Source organism: Manis pentadactyla, chromosome 7 (genome assembly GCF_030020395.1).
Source record: "Manis pentadactyla isolate mManPen7 chromosome 7, mManPen7.hap1, whole genome shotgun sequence".
Classification (NCBI taxonomy): Eukaryota; Metazoa; Chordata; class Mammalia; order Pholidota; family Manidae; genus Manis; species Manis pentadactyla.
In genome coordinates this window covers 70669009-70692096 of record NC_080025.1, presented here as the reverse complement: position 1 = coordinate 70692096, position 23088 = coordinate 70669009, and the positions used below count along the sequence as shown (strand labels likewise).

Below are 23088 nucleotides of genomic sequence, written 5' to 3'. Positions count from 1 at the left end.
TGGTAATAGGGAACTGGGATTTGTTGAATGCCTGTTATATGTTGGGGCCCACACAGGCACATTTAAAAAGATGTTTACTATTTTAATTCTCATAAGGTTGCTCTGAGGCAGGCTTGATTATCTCTATTTTAGCAGAAAAGAAAACTGAAGCCCCGTGCAGCATGGCTTGATGAAGGACCACATGACTAGTTGTGAACCTGGGACTAGTAACCAAGTCTTTGGTCATGGTTTGTTGCTTTATATTGTAGTGGTGACATGAATAACTCCTTATTGTATTCTCTGGTTGGTATTATGAGCATTAAAAAAAATCATGTACGGTACAGTAAAAGATTGCTTACCTGAACTCTAAAAAATAGAAAAATCAAATATTAGAATGTTGAAATGTATTGATTTTGGCATCACAGAAAAAAATATGTGTACCTCTCTCACTTTCTTTTCATGCTCTTAACTCTCTTTCTCTTCCTTCCTAACTTATAGCTCATCAATTTCTGGAAAAGGATTGTTGGAAGCTCTTTGGCTGATTCTGAGGAAAGTAATGTAGTAAAATTATTTTCAAATTTCTAGCTAAATAGATCTCTTCCTTCCAGTTGTTAAGAACCAACAATATTAATAAATGAAAAAAAATCCAGGTAGGTAGTACATGCTTTTATGCTTCTTTATATGAGTGGAATCATATTACATGCATTTCTATAGCCTACATTAAAAAAAAATTATGCTCTTGGGATTCATCCTGTTGCTTGTGTAGCTGTAGTTATTTCATTTTTAATGTTGTATGTGAAATTCCATTGTATGTATATACCACAATTTGCTTATTCTTTGTATTGTTAACAGACATTTGGGTTGTTTCCAGGTATTTGCTATAACAAATACATGCTGGTATGAACATTCTTTTACAAGTATCACAGTGCACATATGCAAGTGTTTCTGTAGGGATTTAACTGCTGGGTCACAGAGTAAATGCATCAACTTTATTAGATAATTCATAGTGGGTTTTTTTCACGATTTAAAAGAATTACCATTTATTTAGCAATAACTGATTTGCAATTTGGACTGGGATTAGCTGAGCAGTTCTTCTGAGCTCATTCATGTTTATCTTGGGGGTGCTGAGAGCTAGCTTGTCTAGGACGGCATGTTAGGTGATTCACCTCTGCTTCTGTGATCTTTTGTCCTCTGGTAGTCCAGCTTGTTCATATGGCAGCTGGGTAGGTTTCAATGCTTTGTTAAGCTTCATTGTAGAGGCTAAAATTTTGGTTTTCTAGACTCAGTAATATTAAATTGCTTATTGGATTCAGTGGCTTCTTGCATCAGCTCCTGCAACTGTCCTATTTGTTCATCACTAAGGTCATTAAGTTTTTCTTCTGTAAGGGCAGTTCCAAAACATGCTTTTTCAGTTGAATTTTGTCTGTTTTCATTAACCTGTTGCCATAGCACTGCTGCATACACCTCCCACTCCTACAAGAAATGATGGGCCTCGTCAGAACCAACAGTCTTCTGTCTCCTAAATTCACCCTTCACATACTGGTTGACAAGGGCTTTGAGGTCTGGGGTCAGAGCCTGGTGCCACAGCAGAATGTGCAGATACATGGCCAGGACATGTGCGAACATGTGCTGGTCATGGAGTATTTGGTGATGTCCACACAACCGCGGACAGCGCCTGCAGCCACAGTGTTTTTCCAGAGTGAGGGGTGTACCGGTTTATACTCCCAACAGCTATGTAAAAGTTTTATTTGTTCCACAGCCACATTTTACACTTGGTATTGTCACTTCTTAACTTTTGCCAATCTAGCAGCTCAGTGTAGCTTTAATTTATATACCCCTGTAATGAGATTAAACATTATTTCTTATTTTTTGGTCACTCATGTTTCCTCTTCCATTACTTTCTGCAACTTCTGCCCACTTTCCATTCGGTTATTTTGTCCTTTCATCATTTTTAAGACAAGTTTTTGTTTTGTTTTGTTTTGTTTTACATATCTTCTGGTTCTAATCATCTGACAGTAATTTGTGATGCAAATCTTTCAGTTTATGATTTATCTTTCTGATTTTTTAAATGGATTTTTTTGGGTAAACACAACTATTAAATATTAATGTAGTCAAATTTATCATCTTACATAGTTTGTATTTATTGCATCTTAATGAACCTTTTCTACCTTGAGGTTGTAAAGATAGCCTCTTACATCCTCTTCAGAAATATTTCATTTTTCAATACACTGTTTTCTTAGTATATATGGCATGCTTTAGGAATATAATTTAATTTTTTTCCCATGTGGTTAGCCAGGTAGAATCCATATATTTTCTATGACTTGTATAACCAAAAGCCATTTTTGATCATATTCAACATTTTATTAGATATTTCTGAAAACTGTTTTTGGTGAAAAGAAAGTGTGGTTAAGTTGGATTAATCTAGACCTGGTGAGCAGGAAGCAGTAAGGGTGTAAAAGAGAGAACTTTGGGGCAGGGAGACCAGTTAAGAGTTTATCACAAGTTCAAGAAAATGAAGTTCTGAATCATGACAGTAACATGCTAGAGGAAAGAACAACAATGTGAGAAAACTTGCAGAGGAAGAACTGAGTTTATCTGGCAAGTAATTGAATATGAAATGCAAACTAAATTAAATGATAAATATGACAAATTTTGAGCTTGGATGACTCTAGGAAAAACAAGATAATTTCAATGTTAAATTTATTAAAATTGATGTGGCTACATGACAGGTGGAGATTTAGGAAGCATTTGTATATAGTTGATATATTAAATCTGTTGGAGGGATGTTTTAAATAAACTTTGTTGGTTTCTGCATTCTTATTGTTTCATAGGAATTCTTCATATATTCTAGATATGAATACTTTTCCCAGGAATATCTTTTTTTTTCTGGTTTGTGTCTTTCTGTTTGTTTACAATCTTTTTATGTTGTTTTTTGAGGAACAGAAATTCTTAATTTTTATGTATTAAATTCTATTAATCATTTCCTTTATGCTTACACTTTTTATTTAAGAATATTTCTGTGCAACGACATCATGAAAATGTTTTCCTATAATGTATTCTAATTATAGTTTTAACAGTCACTTATTGATACGTAATCCAACTGAAATTAAGTATTATTGTATCCAGGGAAGGATATAATACCATTTTTTCCCTGTATGGATTCTCAATTTTCCCAGTACCATATTGAAAAGTCCATTTATCTCTCACAAATTTTAAATATCATATTGGTTATATATCAAGCGATAGATGTATGAGTCTATTTCTAAGCTTTTAATTTTATTATTCTAATTGTCAATTTGAATCAGTACCACCTAATGTTAATTTCTATAATTTCATTAAAAATTGGGATATCTAGTAGGGCAAGTTCTCCAAACTTTTTTTTTCCTTCAGTATAATACCATCTTGACAATTTTTTAACACTTGAACTTTAATATAAATTTTAGATTCAGTGTGTTAATTCACACACACACACACACACACACAGATTGGATTCTTATTGCCACTGTATTGAATTTATAATAACAATTACAAGCCACCATCTTTATGATATTTGTCTTTTTAGTTTATGAACATGGTATATCTCTTGATTTATTTAGGTCATCTTTAATGTATTTCAGTATAGTTTTATATTTTTGTCCATGATGGTTTTGCATATTTATTTTTTCTTTCATTAAAATATCTTTGATATACAATCTTATGTTGGTTTCAAATGAACAACACGGTGGTTCAACAGTTACGCATATTACAAATTCTCATCCCCTCTAGCATGATTATTGCAATATAAGCTGAGCATGGGGACAGTAGAAAAGTGTTACAGAATCATTGATTATATTCTCCATGCTGTACTACTGTCCCCATGATCAGCTTATATTGTGATTGTGAATCATTGTGCCCCTTCATCCTCCTCATACTCCCCAACAACCTGCCCGAACCCCTCCCCCTTGATAACTACTAGTCATTTCTCAGTGTCCATGAGTCTGCTGCTGTTTTGTTCCTTCTGTTTTGTACTGTTTTTATATTCCTCAAATAAGTGAAATTAAATGGTATTTGTCTTTCTCTGCCTGGCTTATTTCACTGAGCATGATACCCTCTAGATCTATCCATGTTGTTGTTGTTGCAAATGGTAGGCTTTCTTTTCTTTTTATAGCTGAATGGTATTCCATTGTGTTTATGTACCATGTCTTCTTTATCCATTCATCTGTTGATGGACACTTAGGTTGCTTCCATATCTTGGTTATGGCAAACAGGGTGGCCATAAACATAAAGGTGCATTTATCTGTTTGAGTCTCAGGGATTTTGTTTTCTTCAGGTAAATTCCTAGAAGTGGAATTACTGGATCAAATGGTATTCCTGTCTTTAGTTTCTTTGAGGAACCTCCATATTGCTTTCCACAACAGTTATACCAATTTATATTCCCACCAACTGTGTAGGAGGGTTCCTATTTCTCCACATTCTCACCAGCATTTGTTATCTTTTGTGTTTTGGATAGTGGCCATTCTAACTGGTGTGAGGTTATCTCTTATTGTAGTTTTAATTGGTTTTGCATATTTTGTATTACCTTTATTTCTGGGTATTTCATAAAGTTTTGTTTTAGTTTTAGAAAATTTATTTTCTGAGTCTGTATTGTTGGTGTATAAAACGCAATAGATTTTTATTCGGCAAATTTACTCTTCCCTTGTTCTATAAATTATAGCTTCTGCTGGATTTTTACAACAGTCATAGCACTTGAAAATAATGACATTTTAATTTCTTCCATTCTATTCTTTCTACTGTTTATTTCTTTATATTCCCCTTTGGTACTTTCTGGAGACTCTGGTACAAAGTTGAAAAAAGTGAGCATTTTTCTAGTAATTATCTGATCTCAAAAGTAGTGTTTTTAATCATTAAATATGATATTTACTGTTAATTGTTTTTGGAGATACTCTTTTATCAGGTGAAGAATTTAGCCAATTAAAACAAAATCAAGGCCTGACCAAGAGAAAGGGAAAGAGGATGGGAAAGGAGAATCTACTAAGTTTTGAATTCCAATTTTTGTATTTTAAATTTCTAGATGTTTTATGAGTTTCCTCCCACCCTCCCTCCTTCTCTCTGCCCTTCCTTCTCTTTCTTTCTCTTTCCTTTAAAACCACTTTTGTCTATTTTTGATATTGTCTTATTTTTCCCTTATACTTTCAGGGCCCTTTAATATATGAAACATATTTAATATTTATTCTTTGTCTTCTAATATCTGTAGTCTTTTCACTTCTCTAACTTTTTTGTCTTTTGTTTCTACTGCCTCTCACTCTAGGTGGCTTGTTTTCCCACACATTTTGTAACTTTCAACTATAAGTTCATGTTTTTTGGAATTTTATCTGTTAGAATTTTTCAAGCCATGTATTGACAATTTATACCTCCAGTGACTATTTGCATTTGCTTCTGACAAACTTTGGGGAACTCTACCAACATAGAAACAATTCAAATTAAATTTTCTTGCCTGAGGATTTTTTTGGGTATCTTCAGATAGTATGAAATTGGGCTACAAGCTCAGGTGAAGGCCAGCTTGTGGATATAAATTCCTAGGGACGATTGAATTTTCCTTCTACCAATGCTACATTTTATAATAGGCAATTTTCCTTGCTGTCCCCGGGATTTATTTCTAGTTCACATATACATTGAAGGTTTAGGCATTTGGGATGCCTGTTTTATTGAGGCATCTCCAATTAGATCCTCATCTTGCTCAGGTGCCTCCCAGGATTTATATCCTGTTACTTGTGAATACAGAAACTCAAGTTCACCTTCATGGATAAATATCCCAAGGTGAAAGCCGAAGTCAAAGCTCAGCTTACCTCTCTGGGTTCCTATACTCCGTTCATTTTTGGTTTCTGAGGGTCCTTACTTTCCTGCTAGCACATCAGTGTATTCAAAGTCCTTTTTATAATTTTAATTATTTTCAGTGGGAAGGTTGGTCATGATGTCAAGTGTGTCATATTATTGAAAAGTGAATTTTTTAGAGTCTGACAATAATTTATTCCTATACTACATTTAGATTGGCATGGAAAGGATGGGAGGGAACCTTTATGAATAATAGATAGTGTAACTATGAGATCATAGACTAGAAATTTATTCATTTATTCACTCTCTCATACATATTTATTGGGCACTTTGTTACATGAGATGCTGTGTTACACTGAAGAAGATACCAGTATGTATATTGAAATGTCCCTAGATTTTCAAAGATCATTCATGTGATTTATAGATGTAAGTGATAAGTTAAATAAAGATGATATACACTAAATACTCATACACAATTGGGGAACTAGAGCAAATCATTGTAAAGAAAGTGATATTTTGTCTTAATGTGTAGGTTAGACAGAGGAAGATGAGTGGAAGTTCTTTCCATGTAGTAGGACCAGAGAGCACAACAAAGGTAGAAGTGAAAAAAGCATGGAATGGCCTTAGATAACTTTATGTCTGACTGGATTTTGAGTGGTTTTAAGGAGATGGCTAAAGGTAAGAATGAAAAGTCTGGCTGAGCCCAGAGTATGAAGGGCCATGAATTCTAGGCCAAGCAATTTAAACTTAAATTAGTAGATCACTAATAGATACACAAACCACTCAGTTTTATATAGTCTAAAGTGTGTCATTTATGGGAGGCTGATAGTAGTATCAAGACTTAGTAAAACTCACAATTATAAACAGGTAAATGAGAATGGGATGAGGTATGGGAGTGTGAAACAAGTAAAATATCAGTGTATTATTCAGGGTGTCTGATATGAATTATCTCCATTTCTGATGATGGCTTGATGTTGTTTACATAATCACATTCTTCCATTACTTAGAAAAAATTTATTTATTTTCTGAATAGCTTTGAAGTCACATTTTGGTATTTCCTTTCTGAGTAAGAATCAACTCTCAGGCATAACCCTGAGGGTATAATATCTAGGAATTAGTTTTCTCCCTCATTTTAAAGGAAAAAAATTGGGCTTCTTCTCACTCAGATAGTTTTGGTCATTTGATCTTATTTTTTAGGTTATGATATTGGTTTAATAGGCTTTCTCTATAAATTGCTTAGGTCACCTTATTTTGTTAATAAGAAAAAATTATTAAATGTCAATCATGATTTGTGGTATCAAAATTCAAGGTCTATTTTATAAATGCTAAGAATCAGAAAATTATTATAGGAACACTAATAGACATACTACAAATGGCTAATGCAATTTTTATTGCTGAACTGAGATGAAAAATGAAAAAGTGTGTCTTTCTCCACTCTAGTACTGAAACCTCATTAGGATTTGGCTAGTACATGGGGAAGTGACATAGAGAGGTTTTCTCAGACAAAGTACATTAACATTACAAATGAAACTTGGTCTGAATCTATCTCAAGGAGCATTTTCTCTCAGAGGTATAGTAAGAATTACATTAGCAGTGCAGGTAGGTATTAAGCACTCTTGAATAATTCTGTGTTTTAGAAAAGGAAAGTGACCTTTTGTATCTCTCAGAGGGGTTATGGCTGTACAGATATATTTAAAAATAAAACTAACTGGGACAAAACACCAGGTATACAAAAATACATGGGAAAATTTCATATTCAGTTACAAATATAAAGTATCAGTGTTGGTGGGAGGGGCAGAAGATGGCGGCGTGAGTACAGCAACGGAAATCTCCTCCCAAAACAACATATATCTATGAAAATATAACAAAGACAACCCTTCCCAGAATAAAGACCAGAGGACACAGGACAATATCCAGACCACATCCGCACCTGAGAGAACCCAGCGCCTCGCGAAGGGGGTAAGATACAAGCCCCGGCCCCGCGGGAGCCGAGCGCCCCTCCCCCCCAGCTCCCTGCGGGAGAAGAGCAGGCAGAGCGGGAGGGAGACGGAGCCCAGGACTGCCGAACACCCAGCCCCCGCCATTCGGGCCAGAGTGCAGGGCGCTCGATACTAGGAAAACAGGGCAGCAAGAACAGTGAGCAGGAACTGGAGGCTGGGCGACTGAGGGCATAAGAAAAGCGCGCGACCTTTTTTTTTTTTCATTTTTTGCTGTTTTGGCGAGCGCTTTTTGGGAGTTTTAAAGGGATAGGGACCCCAATACTAGGGAAACAGGGCAGAAAGACCGGTGAGCAGAGGCCTGAGGCTGGCACCGGAGAATAAAGAAAAACGAACGACCACCTTTTTTTTTTTTTTTTTTTAATTAAAAAAAAATTTTTTTTTTCTTTTTTTTGGTGGGCGTTGTTTTGTTTAGGCGGGTGCTTTTTGGAAGTCTTAAAGGGGCAGGGCGGGTCACTTAATCCAGAGGTAGGGAATCCGGGATCTCTGGGCACCCTAACCCCTGGGCTGCAGGGAGCAGGGAGCCCCCTTACGGAGATAAATAGCCTCCAAGCAGCTCCTGCTCCAACGCGACTCCACCATTTTGGAGTAGCTGCCCGAGCCAGGCCACGCCCACAGCAACAGCGGAGATTAACTCCATAGCAGCCGGGCAGGAAGCAGAAAACCTGTCTGCGCGCAGCTGCACAGCACAAGCCACTAGAGGCCGCTGTTCTCCCAGGAGAGGAGGGCCACAAACCAACAAGAAAGGAAGTCCTTCCAGCCGTCACTCGTCCCAGTTCTGCAGACTATTCCTATCACCATGAAAAGGCAAAGCTACAGGCAGACAAAGATCACAGAGACAACGGCAGAGAAGGAGACAGACCTAACCAGTCTCCCTGAAAAAGAATTCAAAATAAGAATCATAAACATGCTGACAGAGATGCAGAGAAATACGCAAGAGAAATGGGATGAAGTCCGGAAGGAGATCACAGATGCCAGAAAGGAGATCGCAGAAATGAAACAAACTCTGGAAGGGTTTATAAGCAGAATGGATAGAATGCAAGAGGCCATTGATGGAATTGAAATCAGAGAACAGGAATGCATAGAAGCTGACATAGAGAGAGACAAAAGGATCTCCAGGAATGAAACAATATTAAGAGAACTGTGTGACCAATCCAAAAGGAACAATATCCGTATTATAGGGGTCCCAGAAGAAGAAGAGAGAGGAAAAGAGATGGAAAGTATCTTAGAAGAAATAATTGCTGAAAACTTCCCCACACTGGGGGAGGAAGTAATCGAACAGACCACGGAAATACACAGAACCCCCAACAGAAAGGATCCAAGAAGGGCAACACCAAGACACATAATAATTAAAATGGCAAAGATCAAGGACAAGGAAAGAGTGTTAAAGGCAGCTAGAGAGAAAAAGGTCACCTATAAAGGGAAACCCATCAGGCTAACGTCAGATTTCTCAACAGAAACCCTACAGGCCAGAAGAGAATGGCATGATATATTTAATACAATGAAACAGAAGGGCCTTGAACCAAGGATACTGTATCCAGCACGACTATCATTCAAATATGACGGTGGGATTAAACAATTCCCAGACAAACAAAAGCTGAGGGAATTTGCTTTCCACAAACCACCTCTACAGAACATCTTACAGGGACTGCTCTAGATGGGAGCACTCCTAGAAAGAGCACAGCACAAAACACCCAACATATGAAGAATCGAGGAGGAGGAACAAGAAGGGAGAGAAGAAAAGAATCTCCAGATAGTGTATATAACAGCTCAATAAGCGAGCTAAGTTAGGCAGTAAGATACTAAAGAGGCTAACCTTGAACCTTTGGTAACCACGAATTTAAAGCCTGCAATGGCAATAAGTACATATCTTTCAATAGTCACCCTAAATGTTAATGGGTTGAATGCACCAATCAAAAGACACAGAGTAACAGAATGGATAAAAAAGCAAGACCCATCTATATGCTGCTTACAAGAAACTCACCTCAAACCCAAAGACATGTACAGACTAAAAGTCAAGGGATGGAAAAACATATTTCAAGCAAACAACAGTGAGAAGAAAGCAGGGGTTGCAGTACTAATATCAGACAAAATAGACTTCAAAACAAAGAAAGTAACAAGAGATAAAGAAGGACACTACATAATGATAAAGGGCTCAGTCAAACAAGAGGATATAACCATTCTAAATATATATGCACCCAACACAGGAGCACCAGCATATGTGAAACAAATACTAACAGAACTAAAGGGGGATATAGACTGCAATGCATTCATTCTAGGAGACTTCAACACACCACTCACCCCAAAGGATAGATCCACTGGGCAGAAAATAAGTAAGGACACGGAAGCACTGAACAACACAGTAGAGCAGATGGACCTAATAGACATCTATAGAACACTACATCCAAAAGCAGCGGGATATACATTCTTCTCAAGTGCACATGGAACATTCTCCAGAATAGACCACATACTAGGCCACAAAAAGAGCCTCAGAAAATTCCAAAAGATTGAAATCCTACCAACCAACTTCTCAGACCACAAAGGCATAAAACTAGAAATAAACTTTACAAAGAAAGCAAGGAGGCTCACAAACACATGGGGGCTTAATAACACGCTCCTAAATAATCAATGGATCAATGACAAAATCAAAATGGAGATCCAGCAATATATGGAAACAAATGACAACAACAACACTAAGCCCCAACTTCTGTGGGACACAGCAAAAGCAGTCTTAAGAGGAAAGTATATAGCAATCCAAGCATATTTAAAAAAGGAAGAGCAATCCCAAATGAATGGTCTAATGTCACAATTATCGAAATTGGAAAAAGAAGAACAGATGAGGCCTAAGGTCAGCAGACGGAGGGACATAATAAAGATCAGAGAAGAAATAAATAAAATTGAGAAGAATAAAACAATAGCAAAAATGAATGAAACCAAGAGCTGGTTCTTCGAGAAAATAAACAAAATCGATAAGCCTCTAGCCAGACTTATTAAGAAGAAAAGAGAGTCAACACAAATCAACAGTATCAGAAACGAGAAAGGAAAAATCACGACGGACCCCACGGAAATGCAAAGAATTATAGGAGAATACTATGAAAACCTATATGCTAACAAGCTGGGAAACCTAGGAGAAATGGACAACTTCCTAGAAAAATATAACCTTCCAAGATTGACCCAGGAAGAAACAGAAAATCTAAACAGACCAATTACCAGCAACGAAATTGAAGCGGTAATCAAAAAACTACCAAAGAACAAAACCCCCGGGCCAGATGGATTTACCTCAGAATTTTATCAGACATACATGGAAGACATAATACCCATTCTCCTTAAAGTTTTCCAAAAAATAGAGGAGGAGGGGATACCCCCAAACTCATTCTATGAAGCTAACATCACCCTAATACCAAAACCAGGCAAAGACCCCACCAAAAAAGAAAACTACAGACCAATATCCCTGATGAACGTAGATGCAAAAATACTCAACAAAATATTAGCAAACCGAATTCAAAAATACATCAAAAGGATCATACACCATGACCAAGTGGGATTCATCCCAGGGATGCAAGGATGGTACAACATTGGAAAGTCCATCAACACCATCCACCACATCAACAAAAAGAAAGACAAAAACCACATGATCATCTCCATAGATGCTGAAAAAGCATTTGACAAAGTTCAACATCCATTCATGTTAAAAACTCTCAGCAAAATAGGAATAGAGGGCAAGTACCTCAACATAATAAAGGCCATCTATGATAAACCCACAGCCAACATTATATTGAACAGCGAGAAGCTGAAAGCATTTCCGCTGAGATCAGGAACTAGACAGGGATGCCCACTCTCTCCACTGTTATTTAACATAGTACTGGAGGTCCTAGCCACGGCAATCAGACAAAATAAAGAAATACAAGGAATCCAGATTGGTAAAGAAGAAGTTAAACTGTCACTATTTGCAGATGACATGATACTGTACATAAAAAACCCTAAAGACTCCACCCCAAAACTACTAGAACTGATATCGGAATACAGCAAAGTTGCAGGATACAAAATCAACACACAGAAATCTGTGGCTTTCCTATATACTAACAACGAACCAACAGAAAGAGAAATCAGGAAAACAACTCCATTCACAATTGCATCCAAAAAAATAAAATACCTAGGAATAAACCTAACCAAAGAAGTGAAAGACTTATACTCTGAAAACTACAAGTCACTCTTAAGAGAAATTAAAGGGGACACTAACAGATGGAAACTCATCCCATGCTCGTGGCTAGGAAGAATTAATATCGTTAAAATGGCCATCCTGCCCAAAGCAATATACAGATTTGATGCAATCCTTATGAAACTACAAGCAACATTCTTCAATGAACTGGAACAAATAATTCAAAAATTCATATGGAAACACCAAAGACCCCGAATAGCCAAAGCAATCCTGAGAAAGAAGAATAAAGTAGGGGGGATCTCACTCCCCAACTTCAAGCTCTACTATAAAGCCATAGTAATCAAGACAATTTGGTACTGGCACAAGAGCAGAGCCACAGACCAATGGAACAGACTAGAGAATCCAGACATTAACCCAGACATATGTGGTCAATTAATATTTGATAAAGGAGCCATGGACATACAATGGCGAAATGACAGTCTCTTCAACAGGTGGTGCTGGCAAAACTGGACAGCTACATGTAGGAGAATGAAACTGGACCATTGTCTAACCCCATATACAAAAGTAAACTCAAAATGGATCAAAGACCTGAATGTAAGCCATGAAACCATTAAACTCTTGGAAGAAAACATAGGCGAAAACCTCTTAGACATAAACATGAGTGACCTCTTCTTGAACATATCTCCCCGGGCAAGGAAAACAACAGCAAAAATGAGTAAGTGGGACTATATTAAGCTGAAAAGCTTCTGTACAGCAAAAGACACCATCAATAGAACAAGAAGGATCCCTACAGTATGGGAGAATATATTTGAAAATGACACATCCGATAAAGGCTTGACGTCCAGAATATATAAAGAGCTCACATGCCTCAACAAACAAAAAACAAATAACCCAATTAAAAAATGGGCAGAGGAACTGAACAGACAGTTCTCCAAAAAAGAAATACAGATGGCCAACAGACACATGAAAAGATGCTCCACATCGCTAATTATCAGAGAAATGCAAATTAAAACTACAATGAGGTATCACCTCACACCAGTAAGGATGGCTGCCATCCAAAAGACAAACAACAACAAATGTTGGCGAGGCTGTGGAGAAAGGGGAACCCTCCTACACTGCTGGTGGGAATGTAAGTTAGTTCAACCATTGTGGAAAGCAGTATGGAGGTATATCAAAATGCTCAAAACAGAATTACCATTTGACCCAGGAATTGCACTCCTAGGAATTTACCCTAAGAACGCAGCAATCAAGTTTGAGAAAGACAGATGCACCCCTATGTTTATTGCAGCACTATTTACAATAGCCAAGAATTGGAAGCAACCTAAATGTCCATCAATAGATGAATGGATAAAGAAGATGTGGTACATATACACAATGGAATACTACTCAGCCATAAGAAAAGGGCAAATCCAATCATTTGCAGCAACATGGATGGAGCTGGAGGGTATTATGCTCAGTGAAACAAGCCAAGCGGAGAAAGAGAAATACCAAATGATTTCACTTATCTGTGGAATATAAGAACAAAGGAAAAACTGAAGGAACAAAACAGCAGCAGAATCACAGAACTCAAGAATGGACTAACAGGTACCAAAGGGAAAGGGACTGGGGAGGATGGGTGGGTAGGGATTGATAAGGGGGAGAGAAGTAGGGGGGTATTAAGATTAACATACATGGGGGGGTAGGAGAAATGGGAGGGCTGGACAACACAGAGAAGGCAAGTAGTGATTCTACAACATTTTGCTATGCTGATGGACAGTGAATGTAAAGGGGTTTATAGGGGAGACCTGGTATAGGGGAGAGCCTAGTAAACATAATATTCGTCATGTAAGTGTAGATTAGTGATACCAAAAACAAAGCAAAAAAAAGAAAAAGGGCAGTTCCTGTGTGGTAACCTCCAACGAGTTCTACACAAGGGTATAAAGGGCATATAAAAGTGTAGGCAAAGGGTCTGTTTGTGTTTATACAGAGGATCAAAGCCTAATTGGGCTACCCCGAAAATGAACTAAGATATGATATGAAAAAGAACTTCCAACATCTGCACTCTCTGGAAGACTCATGCCAGAAGATGATCATCAAAAAACCCCAACAAAGATCCACGCACTGCTACAGCAGTAGATGCACTCATCCCACCAGTTCCTGGACTTGCCATGGGAATGAGGAAGGAGATATCTAAGCTGGCCTGTGCATACAGTGAAACAACAAATTTGACTGGATCTATACTGTTGGAACTCAACCAAGAATTTGGAGAAGTGCAAATTGTAGCGCTCCAAAGTCTTACAACTACAGACTATTTACTGTTAAAAGAACATATGGCATGTGAACAGTCCCCAGGAATGGGTTGTTTTAATTTGTCTGATTTCTCTCAGACTGTTCAAGTTCAGTTTTACAATATCCACCATGTCATAGATAATTTTTCACAAATGCCTAAGGTGCCTTAATGGTTTTCTTGGTTTCACTGGAGATGGCTGGTAATTACAGATATGCTTTGGTTATGTAACTATACTCCTATTATGTTAATGTGTGTGCGCAATTTAAGTAGTAGCTTAAAACCTATATACGCTGAAGTTACTCTACAAGAAGATATGTCAAAGAAATAACCAATCTTCCCATGTTTTCTTCCGCCTACTACTTCTATAGCTTTTCTTCTTCCTTCCTAATTACAACCCTTAAATAGAATTCGTGCCTCATATCAAATTTACCGAGTATCATAACTCCTCCAAGTGGTAAAGATACCTCAAGACAAATGCTGGGCATAGAAGCCACAGGGCATAAATATGCAAAGAAGAAAAAAGCTAACCTTTTCAAACAATAAGGCTTCTCTCTCACTTACCAACTCTACATTTCCCTGTATGGCCCCGGAGGATGACTGGTTAGCCAGAGACGGGTAAGATTCCTCAAGGGAGGAACAACCTAAGACAGGCACAGTCGCAGGGGGGCCATCAGGTGAGAAATTGGGGATCAACAGAGGTGAGGCTTAGAACCTCACCCCCCCTGTTCTGAGAGAAATCTTCTGCATACGTGGATGTTTTATTGCCCTGGTCTAGCTTGGATTAACACATAGTCTACAGGCACACACCTGATCATCTACATTTGCTCTCTTACAACACTAAACTATGTTTTCTACCTTTATCTTGTATCTACCTACCACTTCAGCATTTCATTAAAAATAATAATAATAAAGAGAGAAATGTGGTATCCACATATAAATCAAGTATAAAAACCAAATGAGTATTCATATTTGAACTGACTGTTTAGAGTTCATAATGCATGAGCAAAACCGAAAGTTTCTGTGATGACTGCCCTTGTACTGTTCACCATGTAACTTATTCATTATGTAAGAATTTGTTCTACATGTAAGAACTTGTTTGTTATGCCTCAGAAGATTGGAGACTGACGAAAATTAGGCTTGGGGTGGATTAATGATTGTGCATTGAGCATTGACTCCCCTATACAGAATTTTATTGTCGTTAACAACCATTTGATCAATAAATATGAGAGATGCCCTCACAAAAAAAAAAAAAAAAAAAGGACAGACTTCCAATGGTAAAATAAATCAGTAACCGGGATGTAATGTATAGCATAAGGAATATAGTCAAGATATTGTAACAGCTTGGTAGGGTGATAGCTGGAACCTCGAATTATGTATATAAATGTTCTATCACTGTGTTGTACACTTGAAACTAATGTAATGTAATACTGTGCATCAACTCCCCTTCAATAAAAAATAATTATTAAAAAAAATATATAAAGTATCTTAAACAAAGCATTTCATAATATTTGACATTGTCTGACCTTTATTGTGCTCTAGTCAAGTAACTTATCTTCTGTTTTAGGTTGTAGATGGGAAATGGAGGACAGAATAATATTGTTGAAAATTCTCAATTTTGTACTGCTCTGAAATATGGGCAGCATTTGCAACCTAGACTCCTCAATAATTAGGGTAACTATTGATTTTCTTCAATTATCAGAGTTACATATTTTTCATACTTTGACATATTTGAAATCAGGGTGTTTCCTAAGAGCAATGTCAAAAGAAAGATGCCCCAATTCCTGTTTCTCAGTGGTCGTTATCTTTGTGAGTGATAATACAGTCATATGTGGTAGCATTCAGCTGCTTGAATTAACTTAAGTTTGAATCTCTAATGTTGCTTTCAATGTTTTAAAAAGAGATAACTCTGTAATACAGAACTGAGAGGAAACATTATTTTATAAAGAAAGACTATTAAATGCTAAGCAATGAAATCAATGGTAGTAGAAAACTGCCAAATCTATTGAATATATTATGGCATTCCTAAGCCAGGAAAGATTGTATGACAGATTCGTGGTCTTAAAGGATTATTACTCAGGTGCCAGCATCTATCCATCAAAAGCTTCTGGATGACTCTCAAGAGAAGGTAATTCACTTACAGTGATGTGTAATTCAATTAAGGGAAAAGTGAAACTATCAGTTTAACCAAATAGGAAACTCGAACAAAACCCTAGAATTAAGCTGTTAATCTTAAGAATGCCCAAGAGGTCAAAATCACAAGCATAGATTATGAAAAGCAAATGTCACACTGCCTGACCCAAAATAACTCAGAAGACTGAGTGAGAAGACACTAAAACTCAAATTTCCTTTTGATGCAGAAAGTGCTATCCCCAATTACTTGAATAAAAATATAGTATCATGAGGGTGAAAGCAACTTAAAATATATCTAATTTTGTTTTGTCTCTGAAGATGTAATAAATATTTAGAGAAGCAGAAGTGGTAATCACTAAGAACCAAGATGATTTACTGTCTCTGAATTACATTAGTATGAATTATGAACTCATAATTCAAAACACTATGAATTACACTAATAATCTCACACTAATATGGTATTCTTTTTGACAGGGTTGCCAAGTTTGAGCTGGAAGGCCCAATATATTATTCCAGGAGGACACAACAAACTCATTGTATTCTTGTGGACAAAATGGAGACACATGTACTACATTAGGTAATGTAGTAGAGGTTGAATGATTTGAGTTGATGTGGTCTGATGAGTGATTGATGGCATCTGGAGAGAAGTTACTAGTGGCTTGCAGGTGACTCTCTAATAGATCTTCCTCTATGCAGTGAAATTTGTTGGGAACTTGAACACATGGAAACTTTTCTTATAAGACCTGAAGTTATTAAAAAAAAAAGCAAGGATAAAAATACTTTAATCAAATCAGTATCTCTAAAAAATTTGGAGAGTAATGGACTGAATCCAGTAAGATTAATTTTATAAGGGATAAGTATAAAATTTCTGAGTGTGAGTATATAAAGTGAACTTGTTCTGATGAGCTAGCTCTTAATTTCTAAACACTTTCTTATACCACTTTAAGCCTCAGTTTCCCTGTGTGTAAAATGGGAATAATACTACTAGCTAGTTAACAGTTTGAGGTAAGGGCTCAGTGCAGTGCTGGCACATGGTAGGTTCTCAATAGGTGTCAGCTACTACTTTTTCAGGAATCCTGGGATAGAATCCAAATTCTGACACTTATGGATTATTTGACCTTGGGTAAGGTAGCCTCATTTTCCTTATTTTAAATTGCAAAAAGAGAACTATAACTGCTCTACAATAGGGAAATTATACTTCTACTTCTACTCTATTAGACAGTAGAGTAGAAGTAGAAGTATAAATCTGTGCTTCTACATCAGGTTAAATGTATACTTTCAAGAGAATTATTGGAAAATGGAGGTGATCAAATCATGTGAAAAATGATGGTGGAAAATGGTGACATTTATCCTGGAGAAGAGAAGATTATGGTAGGAGGGAGCTATCTGAAGGGTCATCACTGGAAGAGGAATGATGCTTGTCCTGTTTGGGCTGCTGAGTTAGAAATATTTCTGACAATAAGATAGATTTTTTGGTCCCTTGAAGAAAAACTTTCCTACTGTGAGAGCTGTCTCAAGGTAGGATAGCTGCCTGGGAAGGTAGTGATTTTGCAGTCATTCAAGTTTTGTTTTGTTTTTCAGTATGAAAAGTCATTTAAGGGAGAGTTGCAGAGAGGATTCAGAGATTTGAGATGGGATTTGGCTCAGCGATCTTTAAAGGCCAACCATTTTCTGACGGTCTGTGGTTCTGCAACTGTTGACTTCTTCACAGTGTTTAACTCTTAAAACCTTTTTAAAAACCTGCATCCAGTCACCTAGTCTCTACTTTTAAAAGACTGTTTGACTGAAGCATTTCACACTAAGTAAGAATTGCACATCCCTGACATTTAAGGGCTAAAATTTATTTCCTTCACTGCTCTTATCTGAGGTATCTGGGTAAATAGATTTCCAGAACTGTGCATGCCAATCATACTTGAATTCCTTTTAAAACAGGGAAGTTGATAAAATGGTTAAGAAATTGTCAGTCACAGGATTCCTGATGGCTCAGCTTTCATAGCCAGCAGTGTTTCTGTCCTACAAAATGTTAATATTAGTTAATAGACATGCAAGTACATGGTTCACAAACTTTGAACAAGTTGTCTCATAGGAAATCACTGTATTGACATTTACTGTCTTCTTAAGCATAATATTCTGCTTCCAAGTGGTTTAAATTTTTGATTTTTTAGTTCATATGTCCTGGCCTTAGAATTATGTGTTGAAAAATTCAAGGACCACTTCTCTGCTTTTCCATTTATTAACAAATAAATCATGAGTGGCTCTGAAGTTCCCTTGGAGAAGGGAACTCCTCCAGTGAGTGCAACCTGATGGTGAGCTTGCCTAGAAGGTAACATGATGTCAGAGCTACACCAGTTCATGGGTAGTAGCTAGAGGTTTGGCCCTATGGTGAAAGAGTTGGAAAAAACAGAATTGCAACTTTACTGGTAAGGAGGATTGGGGAAAAATTATGTGAATGAATCTCTTGACAAGAGCCCAACATATGGGAATATTAATATACCATGTGAATTTTCACCAAATGTTCAATAACCAGGTGAACCAGATGACTCACTCTGTTGATGTCATTCTCTTTCCCCAGTGACTTTACTGTATCAAAAAATCTAAAGAAATGATCTGTCATAGTAGCAATGAAGATTGCACATCCCTTAATAAAAAATAGATTTCCTCTCCCCCAGGCTGAGCTGGCTGTGCTACTGTGGCTGAATGCCCAATCTGCCAGCAGCACGGAGGAATAATAAACTCTCAATATTGGATGATAGAATGAGGAGAACAGCCTACTGTTGGTTGTTTATTGGGTCCCTTCCATCAGGAAGTAAATGGTAGTTTGTCCTCACTGAAATAAGTACTTACTCTGGGTACGGTTTGTTTTCCTGAGCCACCACACTGCTCCTGCTGACTTCATTTACATTGTGCCTTACATCATCATGTTTTCTCACACAATATTGCTTTTCATCAAGAAACTCATTTCAAGTCAAAATAATTAAGGCCAGTGCTCTTGGGGTCACTGGTTCTTGAGGTTCAAACCTTTCACGCAGAAGCACTTGGTTTACGGCATAGCAGAGTGACCTAAGGAACCGATTTACTGTGTCAGCTGGGAAACACCTTTTGACATTAGGGTGCTGTCCTCCAGGATAAAATATTTTCTTTGAACTAGTGACTAACATGTGATTCTGTTTCTCCCAGAGCCAGGACACATGGTCCAGAAACCGAGGAGTGAAGTGGGTGTGGTATGTCTCATTATTACACTGAGTGACCAGAACTCAAAATTTTCCTTCCCAGGTTCGTTATTTTAGACTCTGCTGGCTTGAACGTCTTAGTATTTGATGGAGAAATATTCCACAAGGGGAGACAATTGAACGGAAGTTGAGGTGTTGAGACTGCCATTGGACTTTTGTGCTCCTCCTGCCAATGGACCAAGAGGAAAATGAAAAAAAAGAAAAGTTTACTGTGATGATGGTTTCCTATAATTTTCTATGGTGGACCTCAGGGATTCTTCTAGAGTGCCTCCTAGTATTGTAATATCCAGTGGTAAAATTAATGGGAGACTACAGCAACCCCACATACAGTTGGGACTGCCAGGGCTTAGAGCTCTCAGGAAGCGCTGCCTGAGCACAGAGGGAACCTGGAAGAAGTTCTGATGCCAACGGGATCTCAGGAGCACTTGCAGAAAGGAAAATTGTTGTTTCTGCTCGTGTTTTCTTCCTTGTTCTTCTGTGTATATGATTATATATTGTTTTTCTTCTCATTTCCCTAGTTTTAAAAAAATTAATAAATATTTTATGTTTATAAAACCTATATTGTCTACTTTAGTGGCTGATAATGTTATATTATTCATTGGATTACACTACTTTTATAAAAATTTAATTTTTAAATTAAGTACAGTAACACGGACTTTTTTGTGTAGGGTTCTATGAATTTTAATGCATATGTAGACTTGTGTGACCACCATCCCAATCAAGATAAAAAACAATTTCAAAACCTCCTTAGTGTTATCCTTTTGTAATCACACTTCTCTGTACCATCATCCCTAACTGTTGACAGTCCTCTGATTTGATTTCTATCACGATAGTTTTGTCTTTTTGAGAATGTCATATAAATGGAGCCATACAGTATGTCACATACACAGCCACTTTTGAGACTGGCTGCTTTCCCTTAGAATAATGCCTATGAGATTCATCCAAGTTATGATGTGTGTCAATAGTTCATTCCTTTTTACTGCTGAATAATAATCCCCTAGTTTTTAATATGTGGTAGATTGGTGGTAGCCAACTTTATAATTTGTCTGATAGACATCAGGATATCAAGATGAGATTGCCACTGTGTCTAGAAGGCAAATGAACATCACCCATAGGTGGAAGTTTAATGCAAGAGTAAGAGTATTTATGGATGTTCAGTAGCTGAAGGTAGACTTCTGCCAAAATTGCAGTTTTACCCCTTATACCCAATCTGTCCCAATTTTAGCACAACTTCCTAAACCAAAGAGGTGAGACAGCTAGCTTTTTAAAACATTCCCTTGTAACTAGATTCCACACTGAAACTAGGTTTTGCCAAGAAAATGTATTCACGAGACTTGGAAGGATAAGTGGTCAACATGAGATGGTAGCTGTATGAGTGTAAATTAAATCTTCTGGTGACCTGGCAAAGGGCATTTGGTTCCTCTGCTCTACTAGGCACAGAAGTTTGACTGTTTAGTCCTCAGCATTGTGTGCTGAGTAATATGTGAAGGTTTCAGTGGAGTTTCCAGTACAGTAATCTTGTGGGGTGGCAGGCTATCACTCCTAGCTCTGTTTCACCAGGCTGCATAGATTCAGACTGTGTTCACTGGCCCTCCCAGAAATTCTGTAAAGCTCCCAATACCGCGCAATAAAGTCCTTTTTCCTTTATCTGGATAAAGTGGATGCTATTATCTGTAACTACTCCTTTGTTTCTCAAATTGAGAATTTGGAGATTCCCCTCAACTTCAACTTTGGAGAAATTTTAGAAACAATTCAGTTAGTTGCTATGTGTCTGAAATATTTCATATTGACAATAACAAACTAATTGCTCTCATTTGTGGTAATCACATAATGCATTTATTCATACAACTCATATTTGTCGAGTGCCTTTGCATTAGCTCTGGAAATACAGTAATTAAAAGCAAAATCAAAACCTTGGTTTTTCATGGAGCTTCCATATAAAGGAAGCCTTTTTCAATGAGCTTCCTTGCTGACAAGCAGACAGCAAGTAAAACAGGCAGCATGCAAGGTGAGGATAGTGCTGGGAAGAAAAGCAGAGCTTGGAGGGAGATAGGAGTGTCAGGGATTTTAGAAAGGGTAGCCAGGAAGGTCCTTACAGGGAAAAGGACATTTGAGTAAAGACCTGAAGAAGGAGGAGCATTCTGGGCAGATGGAACAACAAATACAAAATCCCTGAGGTAGAAGTACATCTGGTAGGTTGAAGGAACAGCAAGGAGGTCAGTACAGCTGGCATGCAGGGAGTGGGGTGCCTTTGGGATCATAAAGTCAAGTGCAAACAAAGGTACATCTTATGCTAAAGATTGATATACCAAGTAATTTAAAAAAATGTGTGTGTATGTGTATGTAGATACATGTATATGCATTTGTATTTTTTTCTAATTATCAATAATGCAAATACAAAAACCAAAAATTCTCAGAGAAAACTCTTACTAATCTCCTAAGAATACATTGGAGGTGTCCCTCTGCCCCATGGGGTTTTTTAACTTGAGTGGAGAAATACTGGTATAAATAACTTAAGAAGGAAACATTTATAAGCATGGTGATGTCTTAAGTACATTAACTCATTATATATATTAAACCATTGCACATCAACCTTACAAGGTCAGGTACTTTAAACTCTCATTTACAAATGAAGAAACTGAAGTCAAAGGAGAGTAGGTAAGTTCCCAAGATCACACAGCCAGTAAATCATGGAGTTTCAATTTAACACACAGTTTGTCTGACACTCTTCTTAAATATTTCCACAACCTCTCATAGTAGGCTCACCTCTATGTCCAAGTGAAAAAATGTTCTCCTTTTACTAAAAATAGTTTTGTTTTGATCCTTGAAGGAAATGGAGAGCAAAGGAGCTATATCCTACTAGTGAAGGAAAAGCTTTCTGGATTAGAGATGAAGTCAAGATACCTTGATTTAGCTTTTCCTCATATGACATATTCTCTATCTTTTGAATCATTTTTTTCATTCCTTTTAGAATCCTCTCCATTTACCCTCCCCACCACTTGCCTATTCTTCTTCCCCTAAGAGTTATTTAAAATATGGTGACCAAATTCATGTGTAAAATGTAGAATAAGCTGGAAGAATAGCTTAAGTATCACTCTCCTTTTTACTATACCCCAGCTTTCTTGTTTCAAAACTTGAACTAATATATCTTTTCTGTAAAAAGATTGGAAATGTGGAAAAGTATAAAAAAATAGAAAAAAATCACCCTCATCATATTATCCAGAAAACACCATTTTTAATCACTTGGTCTATCCTTTCAATCTTTTGAATATGGATTTTTAAAAATGAAAGATCATATTCTGTGTAATGATTTCAAGTTTTAAATATTTCAAAAATATGGAAAAATTGAGAGGGTAATAAACTAACCTCCTTAGTTGGGGAGCCCTAGAATCGGACTGCTGGTGTTTGAAACCCCACACTGCATCTTGCTGAGCAACTTGTACCTTTATTTCCTCATCTGTAAAATGGGCATCATGAGTAACTACCATGTAGGGTTAAATGAGCAGTGCTGCT

At 37.1% G+C, this 23088-nt stretch overlaps 1 long non-coding RNA gene and 1 pseudogene across 1 annotated transcript; one reads left to right on the top strand and one right to left on the bottom strand.

The window, feature by feature from the left end:
• Positions 1–953: 953 nt before the first annotated feature.
• On the bottom strand, positions 954–5831 carry LOC130684348 (succinate dehydrogenase assembly factor 3, mitochondrial-like; annotated as a pseudogene).
• Positions 5832–15746: 9915 nt separating this feature from the next.
• Positions 15747–20126, top strand: LOC118925695 (uncharacterized). Its single transcript, XR_005030159.2, has 3 exons — positions 15747–15886; positions 16820–16922; positions 19619–20126. It is a non-coding gene; the product is annotated as an uncharacterized LOC118925695 (long non-coding RNA).
• Positions 20127–23088: the final 2962 nt, after the last annotated feature.